This window comes from Stegodyphus dumicola, chromosome 5, assembly GCF_044657685.1.
Source record: "Stegodyphus dumicola isolate Sdum_Otavi_A_Nest chromosome 5, ASM4465768v1".
Taxonomy (NCBI): Eukaryota; Metazoa; Arthropoda; class Arachnida; order Araneae; family Eresidae; genus Stegodyphus; species Stegodyphus dumicola.
Window position 1 is genome coordinate 80,783,751 of NC_140772.1, and position 15,110 is coordinate 80,798,860.

The following is a 15,110-nucleotide window of genomic DNA, read 5'->3' on the forward strand; positions in this document are numbered from 1 at the left end:
TAACTCCAATCAACTCCACTCAACCTTCTTTTAGCATTATTTCCATTTTATCAAACTACACTCCTGCTTCTCAACTCTACAGTTAACAACAGCATGTCTTGTAATTAATACACCATGAGGTTTTCATTATTCAAGTTTTCTTTTCTTTTTCTATTAGATTCAAATTACTTTTTAAATGGATTAATTGATTCAGTTTAGTATCTAAGAAATGCTTTGACCCAATTTTAGGTGCATTGCCTTTTTTATCGTTTCCATTGTGGGCTATTACCATTCCATTCTTTTGTGTATGTTTTTTTTTTTTTTTTCATTTTCCCTTCAATTTGAAAACATTTTTGTGCATAAATTCCCTTTAATGCTTCTTGTTTCTTGTTTTCTTTAATTTCAATTAATTTTCCTCTGAAATGAATAATTTTAGTTTCCTGATTTTTTGTATTTAAAATATATTACTTCCTTGTACGAAGTAAAACAAGTATTGTAATCACGAAAAACTACGGGTACCATATTTCAACGAAAATATCCATTTTAATCGGTATTTAATGCAATTTAACGATCTTTTTGCGTGACATCGGTACGTAAGGTCAGAACAAAGGCCTCCTTCTCCCCAAACGAATTATGATACTGATTTAAAATGGATTCAGAAGAGATTTTTTCGTGGTGTCTGTACGTCTATTTTTTTACTATAGCGGCCATATTTTAAACTTAGGACCTCCAAATGTATTTTTGTCAAATGCGACCAAAAGGAAACTCTTAGTTTCGTGCACCGAAAAATCTGCCTTCGCGCCCGCTGGTCGAATTGCTTGTTTTTACGTAGAAGCTGTAATATCAATTGTAAATGTTTTTAATTATTTTAACTGTATTTGGCGTTTTATGCTTTTCTATATCTTTCAATTTTTAATGAAGATATTTTGAATTTTTATGTATTTTTGCCTTGCTGCGAAGTGAGAAGTGAATTAATTGAATGAGAAATATATGTAATAAAATTCAAGGGATTTCAAGGTTTAAATGAAATGCTGGAAAGAATGCGCATAATTTAATATTCCGTACAAAGAAGTCATGTGGTGTACACATCAGATTTTTTACTTTGGATTTACAATGGTTATATTTGACTTACATCATTTCTTTTCAATTTTGAATTTTCTTTGGTTCAACATTTATTTAATTTATTTTTGCTGTTTTTAATTTACCCAATTGTTTTTCTAGTTTCTAATTTCTAGAATTCTTATTTTATACTGTTTATTTTAAAGAATGATTTGTTTTATAGTCACGTTGAAACAGTTTATGTATTGAGGATTAATTAAAATAAAAATAATATTAGTGATTTTTAAAGCTTTATTGCAATCCTTTTCAGTGAAAATTTTTGAATTTTTATTAATAATTATTCTTTTAAATTAGTTTATTTTTTATTTTTTTAATTTTCATTTTCTTTTGAATTATTTCAAAAGTGTATAATCTCCGAGGTATGGTTCAGAAAAGTGGCTTTGTTAAAAATTCTTCGGAGGCTCCTATAATAAGAGTAAAGAGTTTTCAACATATTATTAAATTATTTTTATTATGTTATTTTATTGATTCGTTTTGTTTTTGTTTCAGTTTTGATGTGCGTACGTCCTAACCCACTCTTAATCCTCTATTTTGAATTAATTTTTATTTCTTGATCATTTAATTAATGTCGCAGCATACTGCAACATAAATAATTTATAATTTGAAATTTCTGAAATTTTGTTTATATATATAACTACATATGAATCAGCAATCTAGTTAGCCAGAGAAGCAGAGAGCAAATGCTACGCATCCTAGAAGAAATGTGGGATTGGAATGATCCAGTGTCATTTTACATTTAATCTCTAATGCAACGTTTAGGATCCCAAAGTGAAATCATTATTTGCTGAAGCCTTTCTGTAAGTACCTGCGTCATGAGAATTATACAAGTATCATATAGTTTGGATTAATTTTGTAATGATGTAGTTTAGAGAGATTTGTTATAAGCAGTTTCCTCTTTCTGGGACACAAACAGGAAATAACCAACCTAAAATACATACATAAAGTTTTGCTTTTAATTATTTTTCCTGTACGTACAGAACACGTTTTTGACACATTGCGCTTCAATAGAACTTTGAAAGAAGGTTCTTCTTTCTTGGATTCTTATTCCTTTTCCCACTTAACTAAGAAACTCCAATAAACAACGTGATGGTATAGATCTGCGTTTCAAATTGTGGAAGAATATAAAAATGATGTTATTATAAGAAATATTTAAGTACCTTAAATTGATCTACTCCAAACCTTTGGATCTGTTTTCATGTGAATCGCACGTAGAATAAAGCTTAAGGTAAAAATATCGACTTGACAGAGTAAACTTAAGTCTTGATCATTTTTATTCTTGGAGTGTTTACATACAGTACATCGAAGCGCATTATGTCCTCCACTAAATGTTATTCTTAGGAAAAAAAAGTTCAAATTTGTACTTCTTAAATTTGCTTTATACACAAACTCGCCCTTTGATTGAACAAACTGAGAGACAATTAGCATATACGGTGCAATGGTTTGTTCCGGAAAGGAAACGGTGGAAACTCAAGAAATAAATTACCGTATATACCCGTCGATACCGCGTATAAGTAGATACCGCGTATAAGTCGAACCCTCACTTCGACATAAAAAATTCGTAGAAAATAAGAAACCCGCGTGTAAGTCGACCCCCCCCCACTTCCGAAATCGATCGAGAAACTTCGAATTTTTTTTTTTAAGTACTACATTTATTCAAAATCATCTGAGAAAAAAAGTAAATATACGATAAAAAATACCTTGGTAAATAAACAAAATCAAAATCCTTCTTCTAGAATTTGTTCCGGAAATTCTAGAATTAAAATTCTAGAATTTGTTCCGGAAAAGATTTGCGTACGTAAAATCTATCTGCATTTCCCTTTTTTAAAAGTTAAAAGAAATATTCAAAACTGTTCAGTTATTGCGTGGGCTATTTTTGTTAAATTTTGACGTGTATGCCTCTTAACAAAAGTATTTCATGAATGAACAATAACTATTATAAAGACTTATACGTATGTTTTATCGAAACCTACTCTAGTTAAAGTATGAAACTCTGTGATTAGTTCGTCACATAATTTAAGTCATGAAATTACTTCAAGTAAGTGACTTATTTTATAAGTCGTCCAATTTGAGTGCGGGAAGAAAACAACTGCATTACATAAAGAAATTTTTGAACTTCCGAAAAATAAATCATATTCTATAACAGTTTACTATAGCAGGTATAAAATATGAAATGGTGAATTCAGTGGACCTCGGGTTTCTCTATAGAGGCGGTCATTCTTCTCTGAAAACGATTCTTCTTCCCACCTGCACTGCTGGGATCGAAGCTGCTCCTCTCGCTTCCTACTCCACCCTCCTCCGCACGCGTCGCTTCTTCCACCTACGGAGAGGAGAGACCTCACTCAGCAGACGAGCGCTCGCGTAGTCGCGAACCGCACGCGCTATACCGGCAGTTCCCGGACACCACCCCCACTTTACCGTTATGCAGAGCTTAGTTGTTCTTGCCTTCTTTAGCTTTACAACTTGTGCGATGCCACGCGGAAGGCACCTGCCAATGTCGTCACGGCCGCGAGTTAGTGTGAAATAATGAAGTTGTTTTTCTTTTATTGTTGTTTGCTCGAGTTTCGGCCGTTTGCCCCGGGACGTTTTGGCGCATGAATTTGTGATACCTCGAATCTGGTGATTCATCATATCCGGTGATACCACACGTAGACGGCTACCCCTGCAAAGACTGCACCGTCATCGAAGCAAGAGCTGTGCTCGGAAGTAGCATTTACAGGTATAAACGTAGACCAAAAGATGAGTACTTATTTTACGCTTATTAGAAAAGACTGATTTTCATAAAAGTGACACTATTTACCTATGAATGCACAATAATATCAATTTAGAATGTCTAACCATATCTATTCAGATTGCGGCAATATCACTAATTTATTTAGTCATTAATATCTTGTTAAAACAAAGTAATCCAGCTTTACATCAACTTTTCAATACGGAATAAATTTCAACTATATTCCTCATTCGGCACCGAACTTCGTAAATACTGCCATATTAATGAACTTTAACTACTGAGCTTTCTTATTCAAAGTACTTTAAAACTTTCCAGGAAATTTGATACCAAAACTGGTTAAATAGCTAGTAGATCTTGATGTTGAAATAGCCGTAACAAAGTACGCCAAGAAACGGAACTTTAAATGCGAGAATATTGCACGTTGATATAATTATTATTCAGATGTATTTAGTGGAGTGTTAATTGTTAAGAATATAAAGTGATAATTACAGAAAAGAGGTGAATTGTTTTATGAAATTTTAAACTATTTCACTTGAATATTTTACTAGATATTTGAATTGTCTGAAAGATTTATAGCTCACCCACAACTCACTTTTCATGCTACGAATTTGCTTTTTGTTTGATACTGCAAGAACGGCTACGAAGTTTTAGAAGTTGAGAACATATCACAAACGTATCGTTAGAATCTTTAAGAATCGAATATTTACTACAATAGTTAGAACCTCAGGAAGCATCAACCATGATGTCGTGGTACAGAGCGCCTAGTGGCTCAGCTCAAGATCTTATCCAGCTTCAGAAAGAAGCCAACGCGGACTCTAATCCTGCTGCAGAGGTCAGCAAACTCCGTCGGGTCTTAACTTCTCACACTAAAAGGCGAAAGAAAAAGTCCGCTCATCATGTTGGCGGATTTTGCCTGACGTCGGTGCTAAAAGAACCGTTATGCTTGGTGAACTCTGTGCCACTCAACTTCGAATTCGGAAGGTAAAATTTCTTATTTTAAAACAGACATTTCTATTAAAATTTTAATATAAAATTATTTTATGAATTCAATGCATTTGTGTACTGTATTAGTATGAAGAATATAATTTAAACAATCCTGGATAATACTAAATGAATTAAATTTAATATTGTATGCTAAAATAATGTAATTATGCATTTTTTAAATGTACCAGGTGTATGAAAAAATTTTTCAAAGATAGATTTTTGCTTAATTTTATTTAATTTTTGTATACTGGTACGCAATATAGCTTTAAATATAGATAAAGGTTTTGTTAATATAGCTTTTGTTGTTAACCTCTAAGTAATGGAGGCCTCAGAAGAAAATACTTTTGTTGTCAGCACGCATGATAGTGCATATTGACGAATTAATATTAGTCATAAACTTACGTCAAGATTTATAATTTGTGTTAACAGTTTTGCAGTACATCATCAATTATTGATAAACAAGATACAGAGGTGAGATTTTTATTAATTAGAAATGATTTGTAAAATCTGGTTTGCTTTAAATTTTCCACTTTTATCTACACTATTTTGATTTAGGTTACTGCGATGCAGTAGTTATTTAACCGTACAGGATGAATGATGAATTTTTAAAACATTCGGGGAACATTTACCTTAATATGATGCGAGAGTTTTAGCTTTTTCTTTTCCAACTCAACGTATTAAAACTAAAACAAGGAAATATTCAAGCCTTCAAACTGAGCAAATCTTGGAAAAGATTCGAGATTTGAAAATTGAAATTTTTCATTTTTTTACTTCCTTGTACTAGTTAAAGGAAGTATTGTGACCGCGAAAAATTTCGGGTATCGCGTTTTAAAGGAGATATCTATTTTAAACGTTCTCCAATCCAATTAAAACTACTTTTTTGCATGGCGTCTGTATGCACAGGTTAACGGCCTCTTTTTTCCAAAACGAATTGTAAAATGTGTTTAAAGTAATTGTTTTCAGGATGTATGTACGTACATATGTATACTCGCCCCAATACCCAGCTTAAAACCGATCTTTTTTCCTCAATCATTGATCGTAGTCATATGCATTCAATTACAAATTTGCTTAAAGTGACGAAAATATTTATGTTTGGCAAAGTCAAATTAAATAATAATAATAATAATTTTCTACAAATAACATAATTTAACTTTTTTTTATAATAACTTAATTTAACGTTTCGGTTCCTGTACCTGTATTTGAAAAAGATTTATACATGTCATGAAAAAATAAAATTAGAAGTTTGACTCGCGTGCGGCAAAAATTGACCGGAATATTTAATTACAAAATTTGTACTTTTTTATGTCACTTTGAACATGCCTTGAGAGATCGGTTAATTAATTTAAAATAATTCGTGGAAATAACTGTAAATGAAGTGCAGCTAAAAATGTGCATAATTTAATAGGGCATGCAAGGAAATGATTTGTTGTCCACATCTATTTTGTCGTGATGCGAAGAAACCGTTAAATATTTTAAACTTTAAACTTCGGAAGGATTAGTTTTGTGGACATACAAAAAACAAGAAAAAAATTACGATTGTCGTAAGTCACAGGATTTAAATCACCAGCATACCTCTCATTTACGTTTCTGTTTTACTATTCTGAAAATAATTTAGAGTTTAGTGTTTAATGCTTATTTGCGTTAACTCTAAGATACGCTTTCAGCCTTTATATGTGTTTAGATTTAAAAGGATTCTAGGAAAATGTAAAAACTTTGAGCTGTTAATAAAATATTTTTATCAGCTTTAACTGCGAAATTTAAATTCCAGTTTCAAGAGATTTAACATGTTACCTCATTTTCTAATTTTAATTTCTAATATTTTAGCAAATGTAGGTATATCATTAAAAGCGTAAACGTTTTTCAGTTAATCATAATCCATTAGCGTTTCCTCGAATTTTATTCCTGCATAAAAAATTGCAGAGATTCGAAACTGGTATTTGTACTCGAAACTGGTACATTATAAAAATATAGGATTTATCTGGCCTTTCAATAAATCGTTTTGTTCATGTCAGGTGGATTTTCTTTTAATAGGTATGGATTGCCTTTAATTGTGAGATCTTGATAACTTAAATCATCGGCATCAAGCCAAAATCACGAATCTTTAAAATTCGTATTTCGAGAAAAATAGTCTTAAATGACTGACATTTTAGGGAGATCGATTTATAGCGAGGTGTCATTTATATAAGTTTTCATTTATATGCAGCTGAGAGATTTTTATAGTTTTGTTTAGAGAAATTTCAAAAATGCTTTAGATCAGCAGTTCTCAACTTTTTGACTAACTCGTACCATCTAAGCAAACACTGAAACACTTTAGTGCCACCACTACATTTTACATTGATTATTTTTCAATTTCTCAATAGAAATAATAAATAAGTAAATATATATATATTGCCATTTTCACAACCTATTGTCTGTTTGAATTAAATATGTACACGTTAAAAAATATTAGATTAAAAATTGGTTACCATTTTAATTATCAAAATTTAAATTATAATACCTAAATTTTAACATTTAGTGTGAAATTTGGTCCTGTTAAAAGAGATCAATATCTTTATGTCTGGTCTTAATTTCACTTAGCTTTAACCGTAAATTAGGATCCACTTTTAATTTCGTTATTTATTTATTTTTCAAGTACTACAAGGAAGCAAATCCTAGTTCACACAAATAGATTGCTCAAAAAGGTAATATAAATTTTATAGCTTTATTTGAAATGCCTTTAAATTATTTTTTTAGGTTCAGCCAAAAGTTAACAAGCGTGTTATTTTTGAAATCTTCAGTTAGAGTTTGATCACAGGAAATTTCTATCAATTGTTCTTTTTTTAATGATATTTTTTTAATTTAATTGTTAAAATGCTTTGTTTCTTTGCGTACCACCTATTTTTCTCTTGCGTACCACCAGTGGTACGCCTACCACCGGTTGAGAATCGCTGCTTTAGGTGAAAGCAGAAACAATTAATAGTCTGCTTTGCTGCCATGTCCTAAATATATATGCATTGAAACGAGATGTTGATGCATGTTATTCATAAGTCTTAGGTAATATTTGGTTTAAAAGGGCATTTTTTATAATTTAACGAATATTACAAATATTTATTTTATGGCATTTTTATAATATGCAATACTTCAAATTTTATTGTAATCCCTGCACTTTCTGTTCTTTAAAGAAATAAATTTGCAATATAGTATGCACAATATTAAGACGCCTCCAAGGTCTTGATAGAATGTATGGGAATTATGTTTTAGATATTATTAGTATATGATATTTATTCGTATTTGTGCCACTTTGTAAAATCCAAATACATGTAAAAAATCACATATATGTTGGTACTGTATAAAAAAGCTATTCGAAATCTTAAACAATTAAATGCAAAGGAAAAATTATTTTTATCCCTTACTCAACCCAAGCACAAATTTTTGAAATTTCAAATTGAAAAATGATAGCCCTTACTTACACCAAGCTATTTAAGCAAGAAACGTTCCTTCGCCGAAGATATGCTTTCAACTCTTGATATAATTTAATGCTATAGATTTTTTACCTGAGCTGATTTTATACATTTCATAGTCATTTCTTTAACTTTCATAGGGTTTCAGATTTATTTCCTGCCATTGACTAAATAACTTGTAACTGAAAGGATTCATTTAAACCTAGTATATGTTAAGATACAATAACACGCCGGACAAATACTAATTCAGAAGTCAAACAACAAAAATCAGCGTAAAATTTGATGACGTAACGCTGATTTTTGTTGTTTAACTTCTGAACTAATATTATATATGTTCTCAAAGGTAATATTTTACTTACTGCTTTTAGCTTTAAATATAAAATGAATTTTATATAATGTTTATGCATTCTCTTTTTATTTGTTGCATTCTGTATACCTAAGACGTTTTGGCTCTTTGTGTGTATAAACATTGATGCATTCGATAGAGCAGAGTCGACAAGAGTTACGTACTGAAGTGAATTTCATTTTTATTACTAAAACATTGTCAACGTTAAAACTTACAAATCAAATTTATGCGAAGCAATAATTATTCGCTTTTGCACTTGATTATCAAAAATAAAAACTTTCGTTTAGTTACAAATTGTTTATACAGTGTAATAATAAAAATTGTTTCTATTACTCATTTCCATATGTCTGAAATCTTAATCATGCATCTCCTTTTAATTATTAACAACAGTGGAAAAAGTGAAATAACTAAAAATTTATTTTAGTAACTAAGTTAACCGTAAGAAGTTTCTTTTGTGAGTGGTAGTATATTTTCGGAATAAATTATTTAAGAAAGGATTACAGAATGATTGGGAATATAGTAAAGAACAGACTTTCAAGCCTTTAATCATCTTCTGAGTATATTTATTATTTTCCCACTCTTCCCAAAAGATCCTTTTGGGGAAGAAAACTTTATTAAAGAGAAGTAGTTCAAGATCTGCAAAATATTTAAACATTTACTCAGTAGAATTCCGTTTATTTATTATTATTTCAGAGTTTTTATACAGATGAGCTAAAGAGGCTAACCACTTTGCGTACTGTTGAACAGTATCTGGGATATATTACGAACAGTTAACAGAAACTACTAATGATAACCTGCTAAGCAAACGCATATAGTATATATGTATATGCAAAAGCACTATGCCTGTTTCCATACCTGTATAGCTCCATAATGGTATCATTGACACACATATATATATATTAACATATATGATTATTTAATGTGTTGTAATATATATGTATACGCAGTGTTTTTATATCTATATTACTATGTTTTAAAGTAATGAAAGGTCTCTCCTCCCCTCCCAATGTTTATGAGCAACTAAGAGGTAAAGTCACGTCCATGAGCAACGTAATGTCCGTTTCCTGAGCAACACACATGAAAATCACCTTTTGGAATCATTTCACAGTTATTGTTACCTATAACATAGTAATAAAACCCCTGTTTTCATTAAAAAAGAGTAACCCTTTCCGAAGATCTAGAAACTGAAGTAAAGATTAATTTAGTAAACTGGAAATGATAGGCTTCGGATCTACTAATTCAAACAATATTTATCTCCACTGTCTCTGTTTATATGATGCACGTCTAGTATTTATTACATTTGGTAATCCAGTTACGTTAGATATGGATAAAATTTCAAGGAAAAATTCCCATTAATCAAATAGTTTAGACAAGGATGCCACCTTAATTTTTTATCAACATTACTTTTGAATATTTCTGACAGTGAGTCATGCAAATGTAAGTATCACCCAGCTCATTTGATTCTTTAATGATGGCGTTATATTATTATTTGATTCTTTAATGATCCTTTCCAGGATCTGTTATGAATTTCATCCTCGTAGGATTTCCATATATTCGTGTTGATTTTTAAGGGCAGAAATTAAATATTTACAGTGAACTTTAAGAACTGCTACTAATTTGTTTTGTAATGCAAAGAAAATCCATTTTTTGTGAAGAAAATAGATTAAGTAAACTACATTTTTTATACGTATAAGGATAAAACACAAACACAAGGATATCCGTTAGTAAGGATCATAAGGGATTCCATATAGACAGATGGCCAAATGGTGATTGAATTTTGAGCTCATCGAAGATAAGACATAAGTTTACGAAACCTAAATTTAATAAATCGGCTCCAATAAGTGAAATATTGTTGACAGCTCTAAATAAAATGCTAAGCAAATTAATTTTTATAGAAGGAAACATCATACAAATAAAATCAGACAGATGGTATAAGCATTATAGATACCCCCATAAAAAGTAAGTGTATGTGATAGACATTAACGGACAAATGTCTGTTTCCGTTCTTAAGCAATAGCAGTGTAGTAAATATTACAAGAGAATTACGCTCTGCGAAAATCAGCTAGAGGCTTTTCCGGTTACAAAGAAAAATCCAAAAATACATACTAAAATTGTCTGTAAGTTATTATTTAGACTGATTCATACATTTTGGCTTACTAAGGGATGCTGTCGTAAAGAATTTTTGAAACATTGCATCATGTGTATGTTAAACATGGGTAAAACTCAACAAAGTGTGCATTAAGGATATAAAAAACACAAGTGCTGAATCAGTTATAGCAATCTCTTATCATTAGGAAGAACATGAATCCCAACTTCCTCATCAGCGTTTAATTTGTCGGATCAGTGTCTCTGTACTGATAATATAATTTGATAAATTACTGAATCGGTAGTAGACAAAATGTCTGCTTATCTTACTTTAATAGATTTAAATTTTCATCAACAAAGAAATCATCCTTTAAAAGCTAAATTAAAAAATATTTTAATGTTTTCTGTCAAACGCTAATATTGCTTTTTCATTCTTTAATTAGAAATGATACCTTGATTGTTATTGTGGTCAGTGTTGTTGGCTGATTTCAATCCAGGAGAAAGCTTGGATTTTTGTAATTAAATGATATCTTTGTGCAATGGTTTGTTCTTAAAAATAACAAAGCGAATTGAAAATCCTCTGAAAGGTTTGCTGGTTAGGCAAGAGGGCTGGAAGACGCTTAGACTAGAATTCTTTTTCGAGGGACATAACTGGACATAGTGCTGTTCAGTTTCAAAACTAATGAAAGAACAGCTTATATCCTGTCGTGTATAAGGTGACGAAGTCCCTTCCCAAAGTTAAATGCAATCGTGTACTCCTCACCACAAAAAAATTCATACTGTTGATTTGACACTATCAGGCAAGTCAGGTAAGTTATAACTGCATATTAATACAATTGCGACTTATGTTCGGTTTTCAATAATGAGTTTAACAGTTTAGTGCGAATCAGAGTTTGATTTAGACAGACTGCGGAATGCTGGTAGTTTGACCCGGATTCAAAATTTACCAAACAGCTGGTTGCAAGAGTAGCTAATTCTGTTATAGAAAGGTCTTTTGGGAAGATATCATATCGATTAGGCAGTAATTAAATAATCTAGTCTCTAATAGTTTAGTTTTTTTTATTATGATGAGCTATCATAGTTTATTATTCACTTACTCTGTTGTTTTAACATTTTTGACTAATTTAGAATATCAGCTAATTATTAAGTATTCCCACAGAAATTCATTATTCAGTAGATTTATATAATTGCATTGCCCTCTTATTTGGTGCATACATGTTTTAAGTTGAAGTGAAACTTTGAAACTGATCTAAATATCAGAAGCCGTAGTGGAAGATTAATAGTTTAAACTGTGGAAGTGTAGTGTATGGTGAAACAACAGTAACAATATAATTTTACACATAAAATTAAATGCAAAAGGGCCCTTTTTTATATATTTAAATGTCCAATGCGTGCGTTTACTAAAGGGGAGCATTTTTTCAGAGTTCTTAAAGTTTTTAGCATTTAAGCTCATTTTTGTTCACTATTAGTTGTTTTGACATCCATTACTGATACTCAGTTGTTAAAAATATTATGAATACGGAATTAATGTTTCAATTATATTACTGTTTTAAATTATTTACATATGTAAAAAATCAAAACGCATTATTTAATAAAGCGTAAAATATAATACATGTATCCCTATAATTAATGGATTATAATTCTATTGTTCTCACTTTGACATCTAACATTTTTCTTTTGTGCCATTTATACAAATAGAAAATTCACCTTATTAATTAATGTAGAAAACCATTTCTTTCAAGAATGAAATGTTAAGCACGTTTTCTTAAAACCCATTTAATTTCTATTCTTTCTTCTTTTATGGATTTAATTAAAAAGGAGAAAAAATATATCCTTTTTCATTTAACTTTAATTTTCAACATCAATTTAATGACTTTACCCAAATTCATTTTCTTAATTGCATAAACATTCGCTGTTTTATTTTTCACCTTCAGAATTAGGATTTAAAGTATGTACATTTTCTTTTAATGTAAACCTTATAGGATGTCTTATACCTTGTTCAAATATGTTTAAATATTAAGCTGCATACGAGACGGATGTGGTGTTGAGAAATGCACTTTAAAGCAGTCCGAGTAATTGCGTCTAAAGCTAAAATTATATCTACAAGTAAAACTTGTGTATAGATTCTTCGCCAGATGCGAGGGCGCTGCGACGCTCAAAATTCTTTTGCTGTGTTTGGATGTCTAAACTGGCAACCACAGTGAAGCTCAGGAATTTTGATTTGAACTGTGTAAGTGATGCCACGAAAAAAAAATTTCGATGTTTTCTTCTGATAATTATGTTCTATATTGTTTTGACAGTTTTAATTGGATTTTTAAATTTATTTGCAATGTGCGTTGATTTATATAACTATTTCTGTTTTTGCGTGTTATGTCCATTGTGCCTTCTGAATTACATTCGAAGTAGGACGTTGAAACTTAACCATAAATGTTTAGGTAATACTTTCAAGAGTTGGAAAACTGAATATGAACAAAATGGCGTTAAACTGGGTAAACAAATGGATACACAGCCTATGGAAATCCCTGTACTTTATAGGTGAAAATTATAATGTGAAAAAATATTATAAAATGCTAAGATTATCCTTTTTTAGTTTTGGAATTATAAATGTCTTCCTTTGCCGGCCTGTCACTTACTGATCGGGGTACCATTCACTACCATTGAAGGGCTTGTTATTGCTGTTAATAGATGTATTCTTATAATTCTCCACATAAGAGGGATTTTTAATGGTTCATTCTAGTAATGCCATGAAGAATTGTTAAGACATTTTAAGCTCACTTCTTTTTTTCGTAAAGGAGAACTTCTGCTACATTTGTTAGTGGATAGATTTTCGTTATGAGTTTAATCTGCTTAAGGATACAAAAAGCGATGGTTTATGTTCTAGTCAGTATAACACTGATCGTCACTGTGATTAGCGAAGACTCTTTGAACAAAGTTCCAAACCAAGCTTGCGGGGTCGATCTCTGTGTAAAGCTTGGCTATTCAGTTATGTCCTTCCCACTATATTAGCGGTTGTGATACCAGCTTACCCTTGTTGTGCATAGTCGGCAAACTCCTTCGCAATGAAAAGCTATCCCATTCGTTATTCCCGAGGAATACGTCCCAAGAAACGTTTGACCAGTAAGAAAAGCCAGTTTAGAAGAAAATGCATTAGTAATTAAACACTAACAAAGTGTAAATACAAAAGGTAATGTTTTTAGGCGGCGGCCTGAAACAGATGTGAAATAATTGATGCAACATGTGCTTTTAAAAGTAAGAAAATTTCTGTATTGTACTGATGTGAGTATGATAGGAAGCTCCGCAAAATTTTGTGTGAAATTCCAAGCTATAAAAACGACGTCAAATTAAGATTAAAGTTTGAAATTCAAACACTAATATTTACTTTTGTCTATTACATAAAGTGATATATCCTATTGCTTCTCCAGTAATTTAAAACGTAAATAAAATAGAAATGTTTTTAGAAATCTGTTAAAGAAATAATATAACAGCAGTTTATCATTTTATCGACTTCCTTTGATCTTGAAATAATTAGCAATTAACTTAAAAAGATCATAACAATAAAAGTAGATTCTTATTGCTAAGAACAAGTACAAGAATATATTTGCTACGAGAAATAATCCGAAATTGTATTTAATAGGCTTTTCATTCAAAAATAAAATTAAATTTTCATATAAAGGAACGTAGCGTGGGACATTGAAAATAATTATTCATTCTTAAAGTAAAATAAAAATAGTTATTCTTCATTTCTGTTATAAAATTGAATATTCTGTCTTGCAATAGAAGGAAAATCAGTATTCTTTCTTTCCATTATGAGCTTTTTTATTTATTTTCCTTTAATGAATTGTTAAATTAAATTATTATTGCTCTGTAATTGCAACTTCGAAAATTATTTTCTAAATATTGTTGTATATCTTAGAGTTCTTGAATACAAATAAGCAAAAGACGATCTCTCTAATGCAACACTCAACCACCACTATTCGTATTTCGTTGGACGAGAAAACTGCTCTATTGAGAGTTGTATTTGCTACTTTATCAGGATTTCTGGGAATGTAGCAACTGCTTTTGTCGATTGTTCCAAGTTCCAAGTTGGCTCTTCGTAGCATAACTATAATATTAAAATAATCTGAAAATTTCAGATTTTAACAATCGCCCAATATGGTTTGTTATTTTTATTTTACAATCTCGCTGAGCTCGCTGTCTACTAGTTTGCTGTTATGCTCACTCCTATTAACCCATTTGTTTGTCTTTTTTAATTTATCTTCGCACTTACATACAACCTTACACAATACTTACTTGCATACACCATATATAGTTCAACAACAAAATAACAAAAATTTTAAAGGTAGCATAGCAATATACGTTTAGAATTCCCCATGTTAAGTGTTGGCATATATTTATCTGTTTCTTTTTTCAGTCTTTCCTCTGTTCATTA

General features: G+C 30.6%; 1 long non-coding RNA gene across 1 annotated transcript in view; it reads left to right on the plus strand.

Moving 5' to 3' along the window:
- The first annotated feature begins 3,473 nt into the window (after window positions 1-3,473).
- Window positions 3,474-15,110, plus strand: part of LOC146997149 (uncharacterized) — a 232,447-nt gene continuing 220,810 nt past the window's right edge. The window contains exon 1 of the long non-coding RNA XR_015041153.1: window positions 3,474-4,807. This is a non-coding gene — a long non-coding RNA (uncharacterized LOC146997149). The remainder of the gene's footprint in view (window positions 4,808-15,110) is intronic.